Source organism: Danio rerio, chromosome 1 (genome assembly GCF_049306965.1).
Source record: "Danio rerio strain Tuebingen ecotype United States chromosome 1, GRCz12tu, whole genome shotgun sequence".
NCBI lineage: Eukaryota > Metazoa > Chordata > Actinopteri > Cypriniformes > Danionidae > Danio > Danio rerio.
Genome location: NC_133176.1, coordinates 56,212,026 through 56,234,724, shown reverse-complemented (window position 1 = coordinate 56,234,724; position 22,699 = coordinate 56,212,026). Strand labels below are relative to the sequence as shown.

The 22,699-nt window shown below is 34.3% G+C and overlaps 1 protein-coding gene across 11 annotated transcripts in view; it reads right to left on the bottom strand.

Annotated features, from left to right (window-relative positions):
• The window catches only part of inpp4b (inositol polyphosphate-4-phosphatase type II B), a 405,814-nt gene that overhangs the window by 352,071 nt on the left and 31,044 nt on the right, over positions 1 to 22,699 (bottom strand). For 3 of the 11 annotated variants that reach the window (XM_073906058.1, XM_073906088.1, XM_073906063.1), the window contains exon 3: positions 8,911 to 9,094. The exons of 6 other annotated variants lie outside the window; for them this stretch is intronic. The gene's annotated coding sequence lies outside the window, so the exon portion shown is untranslated. Of the gene's footprint in view, positions 1 to 8,910; positions 9,098 to 12,768; positions 12,996 to 22,699 lie in introns of all 11 variants that reach the window. 2 more of the 11 variants (XM_073906077.1, XM_073906080.1) reach the window with 2 other exon arrangements.

Below are 22,699 nucleotides of genomic sequence, written 5' to 3'. Positions count from 1 at the left end.
AATAATAGTAATGATAATTGTAATAAAGAATAACAAATAAAAATGGAATAAAACTTTTTTTGAAAGTCTTGAAGTTTATAAAACTTTACATAAAAAATAAAATATATCTACTATTTTGCATGTTGTCTTCGTGTTGGCATGGGTTTCCTCCGGTTTCCCCCAAAAACATGCGCTATAGGTGAATTGGGTAAAATAAATTGTCCGTATCTATATATGAGGATGAGTGTGAATGGATGTTTCCAAGTGATGCGTTGCTGCTGGAAGGGCATCCGCTGCGTAAAAACTTGCAGGATAAGTTGGCAGTTCATTCCGCTGTGGCAACCCCAGATTAATAAAGGGACTAAGCTGAAAAAAAATAAATGAATAAATAAAAATAACTTAATGATATATAAATAATGCTTATGTATAATGCTTATATATTAAAAGCATACAAATATCACAAGAAGTATTGCCATATTATTTGTCAAGTATAACCAAGATGTAAAGTAAAAATATATAACAACAACAACACTAAAATAATGATAATAACAATAATAATAACAATAATAATAAAGTCCTAAAGCAATCTTTATAAATAATTTCTTTAGGTTTTATACAATACTTCAAAGAGAGTTTTACATCATAAATAAATAAATAAATATATATGTATGGCTATATTATTTGTCAGGTATAACCAATATATAAAGTAAAATCTAAATGAATAAATAAAAGAAAGAAAGAAAGAAAGAAAGAAAAATTAAAGAAAAGAAAAAAATTAACGTTTTTATTAAATAAATAATTATTTTTAAATCCTTTTAAATAAGTGTGGCTTTATACAAAAGTAAAAAAATACAAAATCAAACAAAAAGTGCTCAAATAATAGCTTAAATAATGTATCGGTGCTCTTTGGGTAAGGGATTCAGCAGAATAAACAAAAATCAGTAAAGGCACTCAGAAATTGTGGAAAAAAATATTTAAAAGCCTTTATTGACATAGCTATCCATGTTAATAAAACCTTTTTAACATTTTTTCCACACTTTGAGTGCCTTGGACTGATTTTTGCTGTAAAAATACTTTTAAATAGATGTGAATAAGGCCTGCTGGACCAGTGTATATCAAAACTGAAGGAAAAAAACAACAACAACAAACATCATCTAGCGTAATTGAAGAACACAGTGCAGAATTTGTATTTCATTAGCCTACAGTGAGCCTGCTGTGCACAGACAGTATGTAATTACTGGGTAATGCTTTTAATTGGAGACATCGGCGCGATTCTGAATAGAGTGTTTTCTGAGCTTAGGCCGAGATCCTGCGCTTCAAGAGGAAAATCCACTTGATAAGCAAACAACCGATTAGACTGGAAAAAAGCATTCAGCCGTTTTGACTGCAGCGAGGATTTAAGCTTCGTAGTTTTGGTTAATACTTGGAGAATTCAGCCAGAAAATGTCGGAAAGTTTTCAGATGCCATGTTTTGGAGGAAAAACTAATAGCCAGTTGTGTGTGAGATTCCAGAATGAGAATTTGATGCCTTGAGAACTCAATTTCACCGCAGGGAGAATGAAGCCGAAAATATATGCAAAAAAAATCTAATTAAAATGATGGCCTGCTGGTTAGTGATGGTGGGTCAAGCTTTGGCTGGTTGGACTGGGCCAGCTGATGTAACCAGGCAACAAGAACCAATTACACCAGCTAGCAGCAAAAATCATCATAACAACATTAGTTTTCCTTCAGCTTAGTCTCTATTTCAGAGGTCGCCACAGCGGAATGAACCGTCAACTATTCCAGCATATGTTTTACACAGCGGATGCCCTTCCAGCCACAATCAGTACTGGAAAACATACACACTAATATTCCAACACAATCTCACGCCAATTCGTAACTTTTTCATTTAGTGGCTAATTCGTATGAATTCGTACCATCTAATTCATACAATTTAGTACGATTTGCTCCTCCCCCAATGACAGTTGGGGTTAGGGGTGGGGTTAGGTGCCACGCCTCCTTTTTAAAATCGTACCATTCGTACCATTTCTCGTACCATTGAATTAGCTACTAAACTGGCAAAACGTAAAATACTTACGTTTTCTCATGAGATTAGGCTGAATATTCACATGTCTTTAGACTTGTGGGGGAAACCAGAGCACCCGGAGGTGCTTTAAATGCAAAAAGAAAGAAGAAGAAATTTTAATAATTAGAAACTGGTTATAGTCACACACTGCTGCCACACACACTGCTGCCACACAACTGTCTTTAAACCACGTATAAAAGTGATTTTTACATAATAGGTCCAATCAAACACCCTTAGTTTTAAATAATAAACTGCATAAACTGGAAGATGCAGGGACGTTTATTTTAGTATTTTGACATACTTCCAGTGTGTATTTGTGAATTGTAAGGTCCCTGAACACATTGGGATCATGGATCTGGCATGTTAGGCTAGGATGTAGATGTTGTGGACGAAAGTGAAGTCCCGGGGCGGGGTTTGGTTGTCACGGACTAAAGTAAAAGTGAACAGCAGATTGGGGTGGAGGGTGGCTGAGGAGGGGGATCAGTAAAATGAGTTGATTAAAATGATCAGATTTCAGAGGTGCCGGACCCGGCGTGTTCCGTTCACAGAACGACCCTTTAAAAAGCAAAAACAGGCAGATTTTGACTAAAGATTATCAAAACAAACATATTTTTCAGCAGATTAACTTACCTAACATTCATTTATTCATTTTCTTTTTGTCTTAGTCCCTTTATTAATCTGAGGTCGCCACAACGGAGGGAACCGCCAACTTACCTAACACCTAAAGAATAATAATCTGCATCAGAACGATAAACAGCAAATAAACAGACTCAAATGCATTTGTTAAAAGCATATAGTAAATCACACTGGCTTCAAAATCTGATGTTATATTTACACTTGGAAAAAAAGCAAATATTCAATTAGAGGTCCTGGCAAATTCTCCTATGTTTGGAAACCCTTATTATCATATTTCTCTGCTATAAGTGTACTTCCTGAGGAATAATGTGACTGTCTTGTATGTAACTGGAATCTTTTTTTACTGTAATCCTTTTGTCTTTTCTTTCTCTGTCCAGAACCTCAAGCTTTTACTATGTTAACCAACCATTGTAGGATAACACAGCATTATCTGATCGTATCACCCACTACTGTTGTCACTCTATTTATTTATGTATTTATTATTATTTTATTTAGGCGACGCAGTGGCGCAGTGGGTAGCACGTTTGCCTCACAGCAAGAAGGTCGCTGGGTTGCTGGTTCGATCCTCGGCTCAGTTGGCATTTCTGTGTGGAGTTTGCATGTTCTCCCTGTTTTCGCGTGGGTTTCCTCCGGGTGCTCTGGTTTCCCCCACAGTCCAAAGACATGCGGTACAGGTGAATTGGGTGGGCTAAATTGTTCGTAGTGTATGAGTGTGTGTGTGTGTGGATGTTTCCCTGAGATGGGTTGCGGCTGGAAGGGCATCCACTGCGTAAAAACTTGCTGGATAAGTTGGCGGTTCATTCCGCTGTGGCGACCCCAGATTAATAAAGGGACTAAGCTGACAAGAAAATGAATGATATTATTTTATTTAATTTTCTTCATTTATTTTATAAAATTTAAAAACTTTTCTTTTTTACTATCTTTCTTTAGGCAGTATATTTAGGGTTTGTTAAAGTGGGTTTATATCTATAAAAAAATATCTGTATAAACAACGTAAGTTGTTCTTGTTCTATAAATAAAGGTGGGAAAAAAGCTTATAGTAAGTAATGTAATGTGTATTTATATAGCGTATTTGTTGGCCATATACCCAAAGTGCTTTACAATTTTGAGGGGGGTCTCTCCACACCACCACCAGTGTGTAGCAACCAATTGAATGATGCCACAGCAGCCACAGGACAACTGCGCCAGTGCGCTCACCACACACCAGCTATTGGTGGAGTGGAGAGACAGTGATAGAGCCAATTCGATGCATGGGGATGATTAGGAGGCTATGATTCAGGCCGATGGAGAAAATTGGGCCAGAACACCAGGATTACACCACTACTCTTTACGAGAAATGCCATGGGACCACAGAGAGTCAGGACCTCGGTTTACGTCTCATACAAAAAATGGCGCTCACTGAAAGTATAGTGTCCCCTCTTCACTTTACTGGAGCTTTAGGACTCACACAGACCACAGGTCAAGCGCCCCCTGCTGGCCTCACTAACACCACTTCCAACAGCAACCTAGTTTTCCCATGTGGTCTCCCATCCAGGTACTGACCAGGCTCAGCCCTGCGTAGCTTCAGTGAGTAAGCGGTCTTGAGCTGCAGGGTGAGATGTCTGTGTTTTATATAGTTTAAAAGCATTCCTATTCGCCTTTCCTATAGACAAACACTGGAATGGAACAGACAAACAATAAACGTTTAAATCTCCACTGCATATTTACATCTGAAAACAGAGTATTTGTGGATTGCTCTGCTCCGTGCAACATTATCCTATGGAAAGCCACATCATTCAGAGACGCTTCCTCCATCTGCTGCAGTGCTGGAGTTTCACATTCACTCATCTGAGGAACAGCTGCACGCAATGCCGGGTCCAGACATTAGCATGGCGATGCACGCAATACTCTGTGCTGTGCTGGAGCGCTAAGCTTATGTCAGATGATTGATTCGATGCTTGCAAAATTTGGTTGGTGAAATCCATAAAGCCTATGGTGAGACCTCTAGAGAGACGCTGACCACTGCTGATCGATACTACACCAATAAACTCATATCATACACAGCAGGCATCACGAATGATTTTATGAAGCCTTCAGGACGGATATATACTAATAAATGTGGAATGTAAAAAAATGTATGAACAATGCATTCAAATTAAGCTTTATATGAGGTTATTTTAAAAATGTTTACATATTTAGGTCTCTTCATGCAGGATTGCTTATGCTATATATATATATATATATATATATATATATATATATATATATATATATATATATATACATATATATATATATATATACATATATATATACATATATATATACATATATATATATATATATATATATATATGAAAAATAAAGCTAATAATTGTGTTTCAACTGTATAATTACATATTATAAAATAATAATAATTTAAAATAATAAAAATAAAATAATAATAATAATAATTTAAATATATATATATATATATATATATATATATATATATATATATATATATATATATATATATATATATATATATATATATGTATGTACACACACACACACTGGCCACTTTATTAGGAACACCTGTCCAACTGTTTGTTAACAATAGTTTCTAATCAGCCAATTCCATGGCAGCAACTCAATGCAATTAGGGATGTAGACACGGTCAAGACGATCTGCTGCAGTTCAAACTGAGCATCAAAATGGGGAAGAAAGGGGATTTAAGTGACTTTGAACGTGGCATGGATGTTGGTGCCAGATGTGCTGGTCTGAGTATTTCAGATCTACTGGAGTTTTCACGCACAACTATCTCAAGGGTTTGAAGAAAATAGTCTGAAAGAGAGAAAATATCCAGTGAGCGGCAGTTCTGTGGGCGCAAATGCCTTGTTGATGCCAGAGGTCAAAGGAGAATGGCCAGAATGGTTCCGGCTGATAGAAAGTCAACAGTAACTCAAATAAGCACTCGTTACAACCAAGGTCTGCAGAAGAGCATCTCTGAACGCACAACACATCCAACCTTACTGAAATACTGTAAAAAATTACTTGCTCTGTTAAACGTCATTTGGTAAATAATTTGGGGGGGGGGGGAATTATAAGCTGATAAAAATGAAAAATGAAGCTAATAATTGTGTATTCAACTGTATAATTACAAATTATAAAATAATAATAATTAAAAAATAATAAAAAAATAAAATAATAATAATATTACATGAATAGGAACCTTATTGTTGCACAAGTTTCCCAATTCACTGTTGCTTCAACAGAAATGGAATGATGTAATATTTTTCGAGGTTGTAAATAAAAGATTATTGAAGGTTTTTTATATAAATAAATTTCTGTCCAGGCAGCATTTGTAATACACAAAGGTAAACACATATATATATAGCACAAGTTCACTTTTTCCCTATTGCTGCACTGTAACTTTGAATATATCTAATGAACAAGTGTTTTCTAAAAATATTTCACTAATATATCTATTCCTGATAGAAAAAAAGTTAATCTTACCTTTTATGTGCAGGTTGCTCATTTATAGCGCAAGCATGAACAGAGAAAATGGAGTTATGAAGATGCTTTCTTCGTATACATGTCAGACATACTGTAAGTTTTGATGACTGGGAAGAAATAGTCAAAGTTTGAGATACAGACATGTTGTTTTTTACTAATTCATCTCCTATTATGCGATTTAAAGGTTTCTAGATCGCAATAAAGTATAACCCTAAAGAAAAATATTTAGTCAAGCTGTGATCATGCACAGACATGCATTATTAACTACACAGGGTGGAGTTTGACAATCTTAGTCCAAACTTTATGAGTCCAAACAACACAAACCTATTCTGAACTGAAGCCTCTGTTCCTCTCAGCATTCATTTTAAATGTAAACATTTCAACAGCCTTGTTTACAACAACGCATGAAAGCTAAATACTGCTTTTAAGCATGTGTTGTTAGATTTTACTTGGCCTTTGCTTAAAAGAGGTCCTATTTAACCTTGTTTATAAGTCTCTGGTGTCTCAGGAATGTGTCAGTGAAAATACAAAACCATGAGGTAAATGCCCCTTTTTGGTTGGAGGCATAAACACAGTTCTTGTGTGTCTCTTTAAATGCAAATGTTGCAAGTAAAGGAACCATGATAAACAGACAAATGTTGCAGCTCCGATGCAAGTTTATAGAGAAAAGTAAAAAGCGATGCAGTGTTTGGATGCGCTGTGTTTGCCAGAGATAATTAGTCTGTCGTTACTGAAAGTGTATATTCCACACAAAGTGTGAAGCAGCATTCGGAAAAGTTCAAATGTTTTTCGACTAGGTGTACCTGGAAAATGCGCATGCATCACATGCGCACCGCTTGCACATCATGTGCACGTCACTTCTAGGCACGCTCAGCAGCCACATTTTAATAAAACTATAGCGCTTCATACCAATTTTTTTTTTTTTTTTAATCGAAATTGACAATTGTGTTCGGTCAATAAATACTGATATCAACTTTATCGCCCAACCCTAATTTAAAGTATTGTCGGCTTAAGAGAATTTACAGCTTGTGCCTCAGACACTACAATATTATAAAATTTAAGAATTTTTTTTAAACAGTATTTTTTACATTTTGCTCTTTTTATTGTATTTCGTTGCATTTCTCATTTTATTAATACTATTAATACATATAAACTGGCGATTCCATAACATAACAAATAGATAATTTTTAATTGTGTATTATATTAAAATCTTTTTCATTGTATTTTGCTGCATTTATCATTTTAGTAATACTATTAATACATTTAAACTGCTGATTGCATTAAATAACAAGTATATACAGTTGAAGTCAGAATTATTAGCCCCCTTTAAATTTTTTTCCTTTTTTAAATATTTTCCAAATGATGTTTAACAGAGCAAGGAAATGTTCACAGTATGTCTGATAATGTTTTTTCTTCTGGAGAAACTCTTATTTGTTTTATTTCAGCTAGAATAAAAGCAGTTTTACATTTTTTAAAACCCATTTTAAGGAAAATATTATTAGCCCCTTTAAGCTGATTTTTTTCGATAGTCTACAGAACAAACCATTGTTATATAATGACTTGCCTAATTACCCTAACCTGCCTACTTAATCTAATTAACCAAGTTAAGCCTGTAAATATCACTTTAAGCTGTATAGAAGTGTCTTAAAAATATCTAGTCAAATATTATTTACTCTCATCATGGCACACATAAAATAAATCAGATATTAAGTTATTAAAACTATTATGTTTAAAAATGTGTTGAAGAAACCTTCTCTCCAGTAAGCAGAAATTAGGGGGAAAAACAGGGGGGCTAATAATTCTGACTTCAACTGTATATCATTAAATAAATTAATTAAAGATTTCAGTCTTTGACATTTAGATTTTAGATCCCGTGTTGCTCAAACATCAGCAAATAACAGGCCAGAGTTCATCAGCCGTCTGTGATTGTGCTTGTGTTTCATTTTCTGGCTGTGATTGTCTCCGTATGCCACAGACGGACGCGGATCACTGCCATGTATTTACGGATTTGCTCGTTCATCTCTCAACGTGGGCTCATAAAGCACAAGCAGATGGTTTGCATCAAAATCAGATGCAGATGAAAAATTAATTCACTCAAGGCTTTGCAAAAAGGAGAGGCTAGTAGGAGGAAAGAGTCTTCAGAAACAAAGATGCTGAATAATTCAAGACTTTAAAGGCGGTGAGAGCGTTGCGTTCAACATAAGAAGCTGTGATGTATGTCTCCGGCATCACTGAAAAGAGCAGTCTAACAAGGCAGAAAGCCAAATCAGATTCTTTGAAAGGAGTTAAATAGGGGCGGCATGGTGGCTCAGTGGGTAGCGCTGTAACCTCAGCAAGACGTTCGCTGGTCTGTGTCCCAGCTCGGCCAGTTGGCATTTCTGTGTGGAGTTTGCATGTTCTCCCAGTGTTGGTGTGGGTTTCTTACAGGTGCTCCGGTTTCCCCCACAGTCCAAACACATGCGCTATAGGGGAATTGAATAAACAAAATTGGCCTTATTGTATGAGTGTGTGTGAATGTGAGAGTTTATGGGTGTTTCCTGGTACTGGGTTGCTGCTGGAAGGGCATTCGCTGTGTAACACAGATGGCGAAATAGTTGGCGGTTCATTACACTGTGGCAACCCCTGATAAATAAGGAACTAAGCCGAAGGAAAATAATTGAATGAATTTCTAAACGCTACATTTTCTGAAAAGACTGTAATCATGATTGTGTGTGTGTGTGTGTGTGGATGTGTATGTGTATGTGTTCTGACACCTAAGATAGCTGCGATTTCCTCCAGCCAAAGCAAACTCCAGATGATTATCGGAGAGGAAGGAGAAATTTCACAGATAAAGTGCAGGCGGTGGAGTCAGCACGTTCATCCCAGTCATCTGTAATTGCCTTACAAACACCCGGCGTGACGCTGTCTGCTGTTTTCATTAGAGATCCAGCGTATCTTCTGCTGACACACAAACACACGAGGGATGATCACATGTGCAGCTCATGCTAAAATTTCTGTGTTTTATATGGCATCTTAAAAATATTAATATAATTTTTAATGTCAGAGAATTATTGCAACAGACATCATGAGAATTCAGGGTTTTTTGAGCCCGTCCTAATTTCGTCATTAGAATATGTTTTCAAAATTAATTTCAAAGTTAAAATCTTAATTATGGCTTATTAAAGATTATTATTGCTGCTGCTAACCCTGCAAAATTATATATACATCAGAATTAGTCAGAGCTGTTGGCCCTGCTGAATTATTAGTCTGTGTGTTTTTGCGGAAGATTTTTTTCTTTTTAACAGAGTGCAGATTTTTTCAACACATTTCTAAACATAATAGTTTTAATAACTCACTTCTAAAAACTGATTTATTTTATCTTTGCCATGATGACAATCAGTGTTGAGGAGGTTCCTTTAGAAATGTAATAGATTACAGATTATAAATTAACCCTATTTAAAATGTAATAAGTTACACCACTTTTCGATTACTTTATAAAAGTAAAGTAACTAATTACATTTCATTACCATTTGATTACTTTTAAGTTTCTAATAGACATTTTCAACTAAATCATTTTCAAGCATTTATACCGAGGACATGTTCCCCCGAGATTTATGCCTGTGGGTGCGCCGCAAATCAAAAGCATCAAAATAGCAGCCCTTTAATAAATTAATTAAAAAAAAGTTTTTAGATGTAACCCATTTGTAATCTTAAACATTTTCACAAGTAACTGTAATTTAATTACACATTTTTTTCTCAGAAACTGAAACGAATTACTGTTACTTTTATTTTGTAATTAAATTACGTAATGTCGTTACATGTAACTAGTTACTCCCCAACACTGATGACAATAAATAATATTTGAATGGATATTTTTCAACGGGGAGTCTGGGACAGCAGTGGATCCTCACGATTCACTTTCAGTTTATATAGGAGTATTGTCTGACAGGCATTGGTCAAATCTGGAGTATATAGCCCCTGATATAGACAATCCAAAAGCAGGCAAATGGTCAGGACAGGTGGCAAAACAACATGAACGATAAACAAAACACGGGTCAAAAACACAGAAAGGCTAATTAGGAATAATGTTTGTCAATGTGAGGTGTATAACTGTCCTGATCATTAGTCCTGACGGGCATCAGCTGTGTGTGTAATCAGTCGGACCACAAAAAAATCTGTGTGTGCAGAAATCTGCAGATTTTTTAGCCCATCATTGAGTCTATTTATTTAATTGTGTAAATGTATGTAAACTTATATATATTCAGTGTTTAAATTAATTTAAGTATTATTATTCACAAATATGACAATGTTCATATGATTTATTTACAATACAGTTTGTAAAGTAATATTTTCTTTCTTCTGGTCATTATTATTATTATTATTATTAAATTATTATATGTGAAACTTGCTTTATTTACCAATTAAGTGGATCTAATTAGATTTGCATTGTAAACATTAAATGCAATTAATAAAGGTATTATTTTTAATTTCATATATTAAGTTTTTAGTTACGATACTCCCAAAATCATTCTACATAAATCTGCAGATTTTTTACAAAATTCTGCGCAGAAATATGCCCGCAGATTATGTCTGGCCCTAGTTATAAGGAAGAGATCTGGAGCTGGTGTGTGTGTGAGGTGCATGATGGGATCTGTAGTTCACACCACCGTAAGATGTGTGTTGCTGGTGATCGTAACAGATACTAGTATTCAGCTTGAAGTCACATTTAAAGGCTTAACTAGGTTAATTAATCAAGTTTAATTAGTAATTAGGTAATTAGGCATTGTATAACGATGGTTTCTTCTTTACAGAGATGAAAAAAATATTGCTTAAGAAGGCTATTAATACTGAAAATTGTTTTTTAAAAAGTTAAAAACTGTTATTAAAAAAATATTATTAAAAGGAATAATTGACCAAGAAAATAAAATTGCAGGAAGGCGAATAATTTTGACTTCAACTGTATACACATCTTGAACATAATGAACCCATCTTGGTGTTTCAATGCAGTGATGAAATATCCCAAAATGTGCATTAAAAACTGTTGGATGGAAACACGGCTACAGTGAGACTGGCAGCTGTTTGTTCTGAGTGTGTAATAAGCACAGGAATGATGGGCTGATAAAGGAGTGTTTTGACCGCTGGCAGTCTGTCATCAGGATAGCTGGATCAATATCCAGATGTCTGCCGATAAGGATAACAGGCCGCTTCATCTGCCCAGTGGATCTGTGAGAAGCAGAGCTGTCTGATCCAGGCCAAGGTCAAAAAAAAGGGTTAAAGGACATTATATCTGCCTGACTTCACACACTCCTATCCGAGTCTTATTTGAGATTTTTATGTTCAGCCAATTCACAAAATCGTTTTCATCCACTCTGGGGGGATTTTGAAACTCAATTTGGCCACAACTTCCTCCGCCTTTCAGCAAATGGAATGAGTTTTGATGACAAACCTTATTTTGACACATATTTTGGGAAATGTTTTGAAATTTTTTAACGCAGTGATTGCTCAGAATGATACGATACTAAACGATACAATACTGTGGCTCTACACACAAGCTGAAGAACAGAACAGAAGACAGGCTTTCAAACTAGCAATCAATCACTTACTCAGCATGACCACAGGTATCCAGACCACTGGGATTTATGGGTTCAGAGGTCAGAATGGATGAAACTAAACACTGTGGGATATACACACAACACTGGAGAGCGAGAGCAGACCTTCCCAACGGCACATTCAACACCTGCAGTCAATAACACACCCACTTGTACAGCTATCTATATGGGGACTTCACATAGATGTAGTGATGTTTCTACTGTCCAGACTGTATTTTGTCTAATCCTAGCCCTAAACCAGCCCTCAGAGGAAACAATCTGCCTTTTTACAGTTTCAAAATACTTCATTCTGTGTGATTAATAAGCCGTTTTTCACATAAGGAGCAGAAAATTTCCTCACAAGGTCAAAATGTACTGGTATTGCTTTACTTGTGAGGACATTTAAAAACCAGCTCATTTGCATTTAGAGACAAACATGAAAGCAGCAGGTTGTTCTTTGCACGCAAAAAGGGCGATTTATAGAAAGGTGTAATAAATGATCAGTGAAAATCTTAAGACATTAAGAGCTCTTTAGTTTAAACAATGAAGTAAAAAAAGCATTTCTGTTTCAGTTTTCATAGTTTATACTCATAATTTTGAACAATGTGACAATAAAATAAATTATTCGGAAGGTTTTATAGTGACTTAAATCATATTTGGTTGCCATTTTTAGCAATTTTGTTTTCTTATTGACTCACTACTAGTATTTATCCAACTCCTCCAGGTCTCTGATAACAAGAACTTTAGCTTGCTTTGGTGTTCCATTTAACTTAATAAATATTTTACAATTTGTAGTCCATATACATTGTATTTTTTTTCCTTTCTTCTTAACATTCGCGCCTTCCTGGCAATGTCCGCATTTTTCTTAGTCAAGTGTTCATTCATATACAAGTACCTTTCAATCGACTGCCCTGCTTCAATAGTTCTAATTTGCATCTCTGATTTGCAAAACTAATGATAATGGCTGGTTTATCCAATTTGTTCCTTCATATCTACGGTACCCCTATCCAACTCAATCCCCTTTGAGTGAAGGAATGCTGTCACCTGTTGCTCCACTGATGCAGCATCCCGCTGTTCAATCTCCGCTCCACCCTGCGTCGTCACTGCTCGTGCATATTTCTAATCCGATGACCACGACTTCATTCATCCTGGTGAATTGCTCTAGATCAGCCACCCGATTTTTTAGTAACAGTATCCGCTTGTCCTTTTCAATGTTTTGTAGCCTCAAGGCTGTCATTTCCACCAGGCCCATGATCATCTTCTGCTGCTGTCTAACAACAAAAAACTTCTTCTGTAAACATATCTTGCAATCAATTGATACATCAATTTCCTCCGCCTGTGTGGCAATCTTTTTTGGTGGCATATCACTTTTTTTTATTATTATTATTATTTTTGTAGCACAACCTTAACACCAGCACGTGCCAGCAGACGCTATCTCAACCAGAAGGTTCTCTATCTAATTGTCAACGATGTGGAAAACATTAAAGACAAAGCGCTGTTAATCGAAAACAACCAAATTACTAAAATGTTTATTAAAAACAAATAAAAAAAAAAAATGGCTAAATCTAAAAATAAAAACTATTTCAAAATATTCAACTACAATACTTACACAATGTTACAATTTCAGAGTTGCAGAGTGCCTTTTTTAATGTTTCTTTAAAGAAATAAAGCCAATTATGAACACACTCTTTGTTCTACCTGAATAGTTTTTCCCGAATTAAAATTATGCTGAGTAAAAATCGGCAGCACAATTCATCATTTTAGCATCGATATCACAATCTGTGCACCCACAATAGACACACTGCAAGACACGCAATGTTTAGCCTGAATTATAGTTGACCAGGAGCTGCATTTATTTATACTGGACACTGTACTGTATTTATATGGAATTTATTTATATACACACAGACACACACACACACACAGTTGAAGTCAGAATTATTCACCCCCCTGTTTAATTTTTTTTTACCCCAATTTCCGTTTAACGGAGAAGATTTTCTCAACACATTTCTTAACTTAATAACTCATCTCTAATAACTGATTCATTTGATCTTTGCCATGATGAAAGTAAATAATATTTGACTGGAAATTCCTCAAGACTCTTCTATACAGCTACCACTTCTATACAAATCTACCATGGTTAATTATTTCCAAACAGTTATTCAAACTCCCAGTATCTTTCATTTACATCCCAGAAAAATTAAATATCACAGTATGTTTTTTCTAGAATAGTGCAGATAGTGTATTTTCTTCTAAATCTAAGTATTGTGTCAGGACAGGTAAATTCACATACGGACGCCGTGACACTTGTGAAGTGTTGAGGTATTGGTTTCGCTGTGGGAATGTGAAGTCAACTGTGACTCTCACTGCAGTACTAGCAGATTAACGGAGTCTCAGTCTGATGCCACAATCCTCTACTTCTCCCCAGAGAAACACACACTTGATTTTCAGACTATAGAACAGCCACTAGAGGGCGATCAGGAGGACCAGAGCAAAACATGACTGTGCAAAACAGCTTCAGCATCTGAAAAGAAACAAATGGGGAGGATAACACGCGAGCACACATGAAATATGATGTTGTTTCAAACTGAGTTGTTGTGATTTGGGTGAAAAGCTTATTCTGTGCAGCTAAAAAGCGGCCAAAACAAAGCATTTAATTTCCTCATGGTTGCATCCAATCCTAAATGTTTTCTTTCTTTCTGTAAACAGCAAAGGAGATGTTGAAATGAATTTCCAAGCTTTTCTTTTGCATGACATTAAAGGAGATAGTGACTTGTGCTGCCAAACAGTCATGAAAACAACAAGCTAGTGTCATAAAAATGCATGAGGTATGCTTAAATAAAACAGAAATACATATCTACTCCAGTGAATGTTCAATGGGTGTGTTAAAGACACAAGAAAATGTTTCAAAACTGAATTGTTTTGAGTGTTTTTGGCTTGTGCGTGTTGTGTTTACTTAATGTTATGACCTAGATCAGTGGTCCCTACCCCAAGGCCGCGGACCGGTATTGGTGTATGGATCAATTTGGTACCGGGCTGCACAAGAAATAGTTACAAATCATGACCGTATTATGAAAACTGACCATATTCTCTCGCTTTTTGGTCACTTGAGAGCCAAAATTTAACCCCACAAGCAGCAAAATTAGTAAGAAACAGACGTCTTTGGAAGAGGATAAGGCCAAGAGAAGGACCCAAAAACTGTCAAAATAAGGATCCGCAACCCATTTGTCAACTAATCAGGTGAATCCAGCATATATGTGCAAGAAGATCAACTGCTGGAGACAGCAAATGATCACAGCCGTTCACGTCATGTCTTTTCCAATATAGACACGCATATTGGGAGCAAATTTTCAGAATGCTGTGAGCGCACCACGAGTCATGTGACAAGAACTGACCGATCAGCTTTATAGTTTGAATGGAATTTACACGTTTTGGTAGACTAATTATCTCAGGCAAACACAGAACACCCAAAACCTGCAGTGCTTTTTCATTTTCTCCATAAATAAAACTTGTATCAGAGTAACAGCAATGTTTCGTCAGCTTTTCATCCTCTGAGAAAACAGTTGATAGCAGTCTAGCAATATATATACATATATTGGTCAACAAATATATATAGATACTAATTTATTCATTATTTCATTCATTTTCCCCACATTTTCTCCACATTGGACTGTGTGGGTTTCCCCCACAGTCCAAACACGTGGTATGGGTGAATTTAATAAACTAAATTGGCCGTAGTGTGTGTGTTTGTGTGTGTGTGTGTGTGTGTGTGTGTGTGTGTGTGTGTGTGTGTGTATGTGTGAATGTGAGAGTGTATGGGTGTTTCTTAGTGATGGGTTGCAGCTGGAAGGGCATCCGCTGTGTAAAACATGCTGGATCAGTTGGCGGTTCATTACGGTGTGGTGACCCAGATTATTAAAGGGATTAAGCTGAAAAGTAAATGAATAAACGAATGATAATAAAATTAATAAAATAAATAAACAAAAATGAATAAAATAAAATCTCCAGCACCAGCAGACAACAATACAAGCAGAGAAAGAGAAGGAAAAAAAGCAAGAGGCACCAAATCCCCATGAGAGCATCTCTTGCGGGAGGGAAGGTGTTTTTTGCCGTAATGGAAGAGTCATCCAGCTTGTGTTTCAATCAGACTGAAGTGCACTGTTGTCCACACTTCTCTCCTCTCCAAGCACTTCTCCATTCCCCACAGGCTCAGGAAAATCCAATTACTTCCCAAACAAACCCAGAGGCTCCCAATGCTGCTGTGTCTCTGACAATTATCTGACACACACACACTCAGATCAACGCACACACACACACACACACACACAACAGGTCCCTTATTCAAAGATCAGTTAATATGATCGTGTCGGAGCTCAGGGAACGTTTTGTGCGCCATTGAAAATGTTCAACACATTTTTTACCAGGAGAAAAAGACAAGTTTTTTTTTATTTTCTGATGAGAACTTTGTCTCCTACTGTTGGATAAGGATTAAAGTCAATAATATTGTGTTGGAAACAGTGTTGGGCATTATTCTTTAAAACAGTAATTAGCTATAGTTACTAGTTACTTCTCACAAATAGTATTTGAGTTAGTAACTGAGTTACATAATTGTAAAAGTAACTAATTACCAGGGAAAATAACTACTGTGTTACTTTAAAAAAATTATTCATTCATTAAATTTCATTCAGTTAGTACCTTATTCATCAGAGGTCGCCACAGCAGAATGAACCACCATCTTATCCTGCATATGTTTTACACAGCGGATGTCTTTCCAGCTTTAACCCAATACTGGGAATCATCCACACACACTCACTCTCACATTCACTCTCATACACTACAACCAATTTAGCTTATTTAATTCACCCATAGCGCATGTTTTTGGACTGAGGAGAAAACCGGAGCACACGGAGCTCCACACAGAAATGTCAACTGACCCAGCCAGGACTCCAACCAGTGACCTTCTTGTTGTGAGGTAATAGTGCTAACCACTGTGTCACCTATTTTTCAAATAATGCACTTATCTTTTTCAGTGTACATTAAAGGAGTAAAAAAATGTCAAATCATTTATTTGGCCAATTATATGCAACGGTGTGAAACAGGCAACTAATGCCTGTTTCACACCGCAAGCGCGAGCAGAGCGTGCAATGTAAGGACATAGTAATTAGGTTTGTGATTACATGTGTACTGTGTATATTTATGTAAAAAACTATAAATCACCAAATAGTGTAAGAAAGAAACTTTTACTTTATAAATATTGTCATGGAAAAACTATAAAATCACACTGTGCATGAAATATACCAAAATGTTTGTAAATCCATATAACTCTATATAACTTTAACACACAAATATGCAAAAAGACATTTACAAACTATCATAGCATTAGGTACAATGTTATAATAATTTAATTACAATGTAATAACAATGTAATAACAATGTTGTAACAATATAATTACAATGTAATTGCATCCAAAATAAAAGATTGTAATTACATAAGCACTGTGTGAAATTAAGTATAAATACACAAACACTATATATGAAATATATAAACATTTAAGTTTAAAAATGTTATCTTGGGTGTAATTACAATGCAGTAGAAATGTAATTCCAATGTAAAGACAGTAATTAAGTTTATAATTACATGTGTACTGTTTATGCGTATAAAACTATAAATAGCCAAATACTGTAGGAAAGAAATATTTACATTTTAAAATATTATCATGGATAAACTATAAAAACACACTGTACATGAAATATACAAACACAGTTGTAAATCTTGGGTGTAACTACAGTGTAATCCTAATATGATAGTAATTACATCCAGAAAAGTTTGTATTTACATATTACATGTGTACTGTATATGTATATAACTTTAACGCAAATACTGTACATAAATTATACAAAAAAACATTTACAAACTATCATATGTTAAAATAATTTAATTACAACATTATACCAATGTAATAATAATAATAATGCAATTACAATGGTATAATACTGATTACAATGTTTTAAAATGCAGTTACAACGTAGATACAATGTAATAACAATGTAGTTACAATGTTATAACAATGTAACTAAAATGTTATAACACTTTAGGTATATTCAAAGCAAAACATTATAATTAAAATACTGTATATATTTACGTATAACAACACAAATACTATTCATGTAATATATAAACATTTACGTTTATAAATATTATCCTGGATTTAATTACAATGCAATAGCAATGTAATTACAATGTAAAGACATAGTAATTAAGTTTTTAATTACATGTGTACTGTGTTTATATGTATTACACTACAAACAACCAAATACTGTAGGAAAGAAACGTTTACATTTATAAATATCATAGATCAACTATAAAAGCACACTGTACATGAAATATACAAACAAGTTTGTAAATCTTGCTTGTAATTAAAGTGTAATCCCCATATATTACAGTGTAACGGCATGGTATTTACATCCATTTGATATTACATATTACATGTATACTGTGTATATAACTTTTACACACAAATACTATACATGAAATATACAAAAAGACATTTACAAACTATCACAGGTTTAGGTGCAATGTCATAACAATGTATTTATAATGGTATAACAATGTAATAATAATAATAATAATAATAATAATAATATTACTGTAAATACAATGTAACTCCATGGTTATAACAATGTAACTACAATGTTAAAAACAATGAAATATACCATGAAATACTATGAAATATACAAACACATTTGTAAATCTTGTGTGTAATTACAGTGTAATCCCAATATATTTCAAGGTAACAACAAAGTAATTACATCCAAAAAATAGTTTGTAATTGCATATTACATGTGTACTCTGTATATGTATGAACTTTAACACAAATACTGTACATAAAATATACAAAAAAACATTTACAAACTATCACGTTTAGGGGTAACGTCATAATGTATTTACAATGTTACAACAATGTAATTACAGTAGTATAACAATGTAATGATAGTAATATTAATTATGTAATTACAATGTTTTAATATTGTAATTACAATGTTATAATAAAGTGATTACAATGCAATATGTCGTTACAATGGTGTAACAATGTAATTACAATGTAACTACAATGTTGTAACAATGTAAATACACTGTAATGACATAGTAATTAAGTTTGTTATTACATGTGTACTGTGAATATTTACATAGAAAACTAAATAACCAAATACTGTAGGAAAGAAACATTTACATTTACCTTTATAAATATTATTCTGGATGTAAATACAATGCACTAGCAATGTAATTACAATGTAATAACATAGTAATTAAGTTTATAATTACTTGTGTACTGTGAATATTTACATATAAAAACTATAAATAACCAAATATTGTAAGAAATAAACATTTACATTTATAAATATTGTCATGGATCAACTAAAAACACACTGTACATGAAAAATACAAACACGTTTGTAAATCTTGGGTGTAAATACAGTGTAATCCCAATATAATAGTAATTACATCCAAAAAAAAGTTTGTAATTGCATATTATGTGTACTGCGTATATGTATATAACTTAAACACACAAATGCTGTACATGAAATATACAAAAAGACATTTACAAACTATTAGGATTAAGTGCAATATCATATCATCGTAATTACAATAATATTACAATGTAAAAAACATTTACATTTATTTTTGTTATTTTTATTTTTACTATTTACATCCAAAATGTGTATATATACGCACAGAGACACACACACAGGCACAGACACATGATAAGAATGAGAACTACAGACAGTGCCGCGTTCAATCAATAACACCTTACAGGGTGTGAAAAACAGGATGATCAATTGTGTTCCCCGTGGTCATGAACACAGCACTATTCATTACAGGACTGATGCGCTTATTGAGCACACACTCGTATATTACACAAATGGAGAACGCAGCTCATTAAAGCCTCAAATACAACGAGAAATACGTGTAGCAGAACAAACCCTCTAAACAAAGAGTGTGTGGCTGACCGCATTTACAACACCGTCAATAGTAGAGCGTCACTTATTCATGAGGTTAAAGAGCGAGCAAACGCTGCTACACACTGCAGAGATCGAGACCACCAGACCACATTAACATGCAAACCACACTGACTGGCCAATACACACTGAAGGTTTGGTGTCTTGTACAAAACTTCATTTAATCATTCATTTTACTTCTCCTTAATCCTAATCCTTTGATCAGATGTCGCCACAGCAGAATAAACCACCAACTTATCCAGCATATGTTTTACAAAAAAGTGCCCTTCTGAATCAAATCAGCCTGACTCTAACTGCGGTTTGGCAGTTTCACTTTACCTCATGAACATTTCATTTATGCCACCTTGACAAACTGAGGTATTAGACGCAAATAAGGAGTAAGGACTGGTAAGAGTATTATGGAATCTAATAACGCACGCCAAACAGAAAGAAAAAAACTTCCACATTTCGTGATGTGTGTGTGTTTGTGGGGTCCTTTACTGACAGCCGCATGTGTGTGGTGTGGATCTTATCGGAAAATTTGGCAAAAAGTCCTCCATGACGGTAATAGTTTGATCGCGGTGTTTACTTCAATATACACATACTCCACATATCTTAATGCCATTTCTGTTTAGTTCAGTTATGACTTTAGTCGGATCACGGTAATAATAAAAAAATAAAATAAATAATAATAATAAAAAAATAAATAAAAAATTGCTTTTTGGAGCGCATGTAGGCCTAAGGTTCAAAATTCATGTTTACCTGGTCTAATGCGCCACCTGGCTTGAGAAACCTGTTCTCAAAGACTTATTAATTTGGCAGCACACATATTCTAAATGCCTCAGAATTTAAATGAGCCATTTTAATCTAGATTAATTCCGAGATTTATCTAGATCGAAAAATAATCTATGCCCACCTAAAAAAATAATCATAATATATATATATATATATATATATATATATATATATATATATATGTATATATATATAAATATATATATATATATATGTATATATATATAAAGAGATAGAGAGAGAGAAAAAATGTATTATATGTGTATTAAAATGTATTCAACACTATCAATTTTCTCAGAAAACATTTTTAAAGACGCTGTGAACTTGATAATTTCTCTGGATGTTGGTAACAACTAAAGAAATCCATATATGCAAAGAGAACAATATTAATTAGTTTACAAATTAAGTTATGTGTAACAAAATGAAATGACACAAGGAAAAAGTATTGAACACAAGACAAAAGGGAGTAGTAGAAAGGCAGAGAAAGCCCAGACAGCAGCTAAAATCTCTCAGTAGTTCTTCAACAATTTCTGCTCTTCCTCAGTATAAATGAATATCAGCTGCTTCAGTCCAACATCTACATTAGCAGATGAAGATGAAACCAGGGTGGACATTTCAGAAAGACAATGATCCAAAACACAGCCAATGAAACTTTCAAATGCTTTCAGAGAAATAAATCAAGCTGTAGAATGGCCCAGCCAATCACCTGACTCAAATCTATTAGAAAATACTGATTAAAGCTCAGCTTTGATAAACGAAACCCACAGAACCATCAGGATTTTTACACTCTGTTAAAGAAACTCACACCTGAGCAATGCATGTAATTTTATTCTCCATATGAGAGGCATATTTAAGCTACCATAAGGTATTAAATACATTTCAGCAGTTTATGACTTTCTCCTTATGTAATTTCATTGTTATAAAAAAAAAAATCAGTTTTTTTGTTTGTTTGTTTTAATGTGTGTATTGTTTGGGTTTTTACCAAAAAATTGGTTCAATTCCATGTCAACAGCTCCCTTAGAAATATTAATCCCAGGAAAAAAACATGATGTGGAGAAATAAACTAATTTAAACTAAATAAAATAAGACTTTCTCTTGACATTCAATAAATAAATAAATTATATATATATATATATATATATATATATATATATATATATATATATATATATATATATATATATATATATATATATATAATGCTGTGAAAAATGTCCTTGCTCTGTGAAACATCAATTGAGAAACATTTGAAAAATAATTATTTAAACAAAAGTCCTATTATTTTTGCTTGCAACTGTATGTAAAATACCCAATAATGTTCTGTCACTTAAAACATTTAACAGCTAGTGTAAAATCTTTCCATAAATCCTTTTAAACATTCTAAAAAAGCTTCACAAACAATATCAAAATAAACCATCAGAGCACAAAAGGAAACCAGTAAAACTCTTCTTTGAGCAACTATAATGTATTAAAGAGGCAGAAAGACAAGTATAAAATATAATAGCATAGAGTATAATCAATAGCAGGACACGGCGTGTAAACCTGAGTTTCTTTGCTGTAAAGCCGTCAGATTTATGTATATGAGGCTTGACATGCTGGAGTCTGAACACATAACGGCTTCCCTTCGGCTGCTGCGGCAGAGGGGAAATATATGTGCAAAGACCGTCAGCCATGGAGGAGCAGATCGATCATGTGAACAGGTCAGGGAAACACACACAACCACACAACACTAGACATATGCAAAGTTAGGGATAAAGTACATCCAGGAGGTTATTGCAGATTTTAACATGGCTGTGCATGTATACTAGCTTCTGATTGGACAGTCACAACATTCTACAGTATGTTATTCCTAGTTAACAACCTCTAAATAACACAGGCTCATCTAAAAACATTGAATTTCCTTGACCGTCAGTGAATACATTCAATTTCATATGCTCACGTCTATATTGCATCTGCCTATCTGTCACACCTTGGTTTATGAATGTTTGATGCCATCTTGTGAATGAATGAATAATACACAGGTTAGCCTATGCTTTATTCAGCCAGTTTAGTTTCTGTCTGCTTTTGGCGCCATCTTGTGATGGAATAATGTGCAGGTTACTGTACACTCCATCAGCTGTTTCCGTTTCTGTCAGCTTTGCATTTTTAACTGCTTGGCGCCATCTTGTGAATGAATGAATTA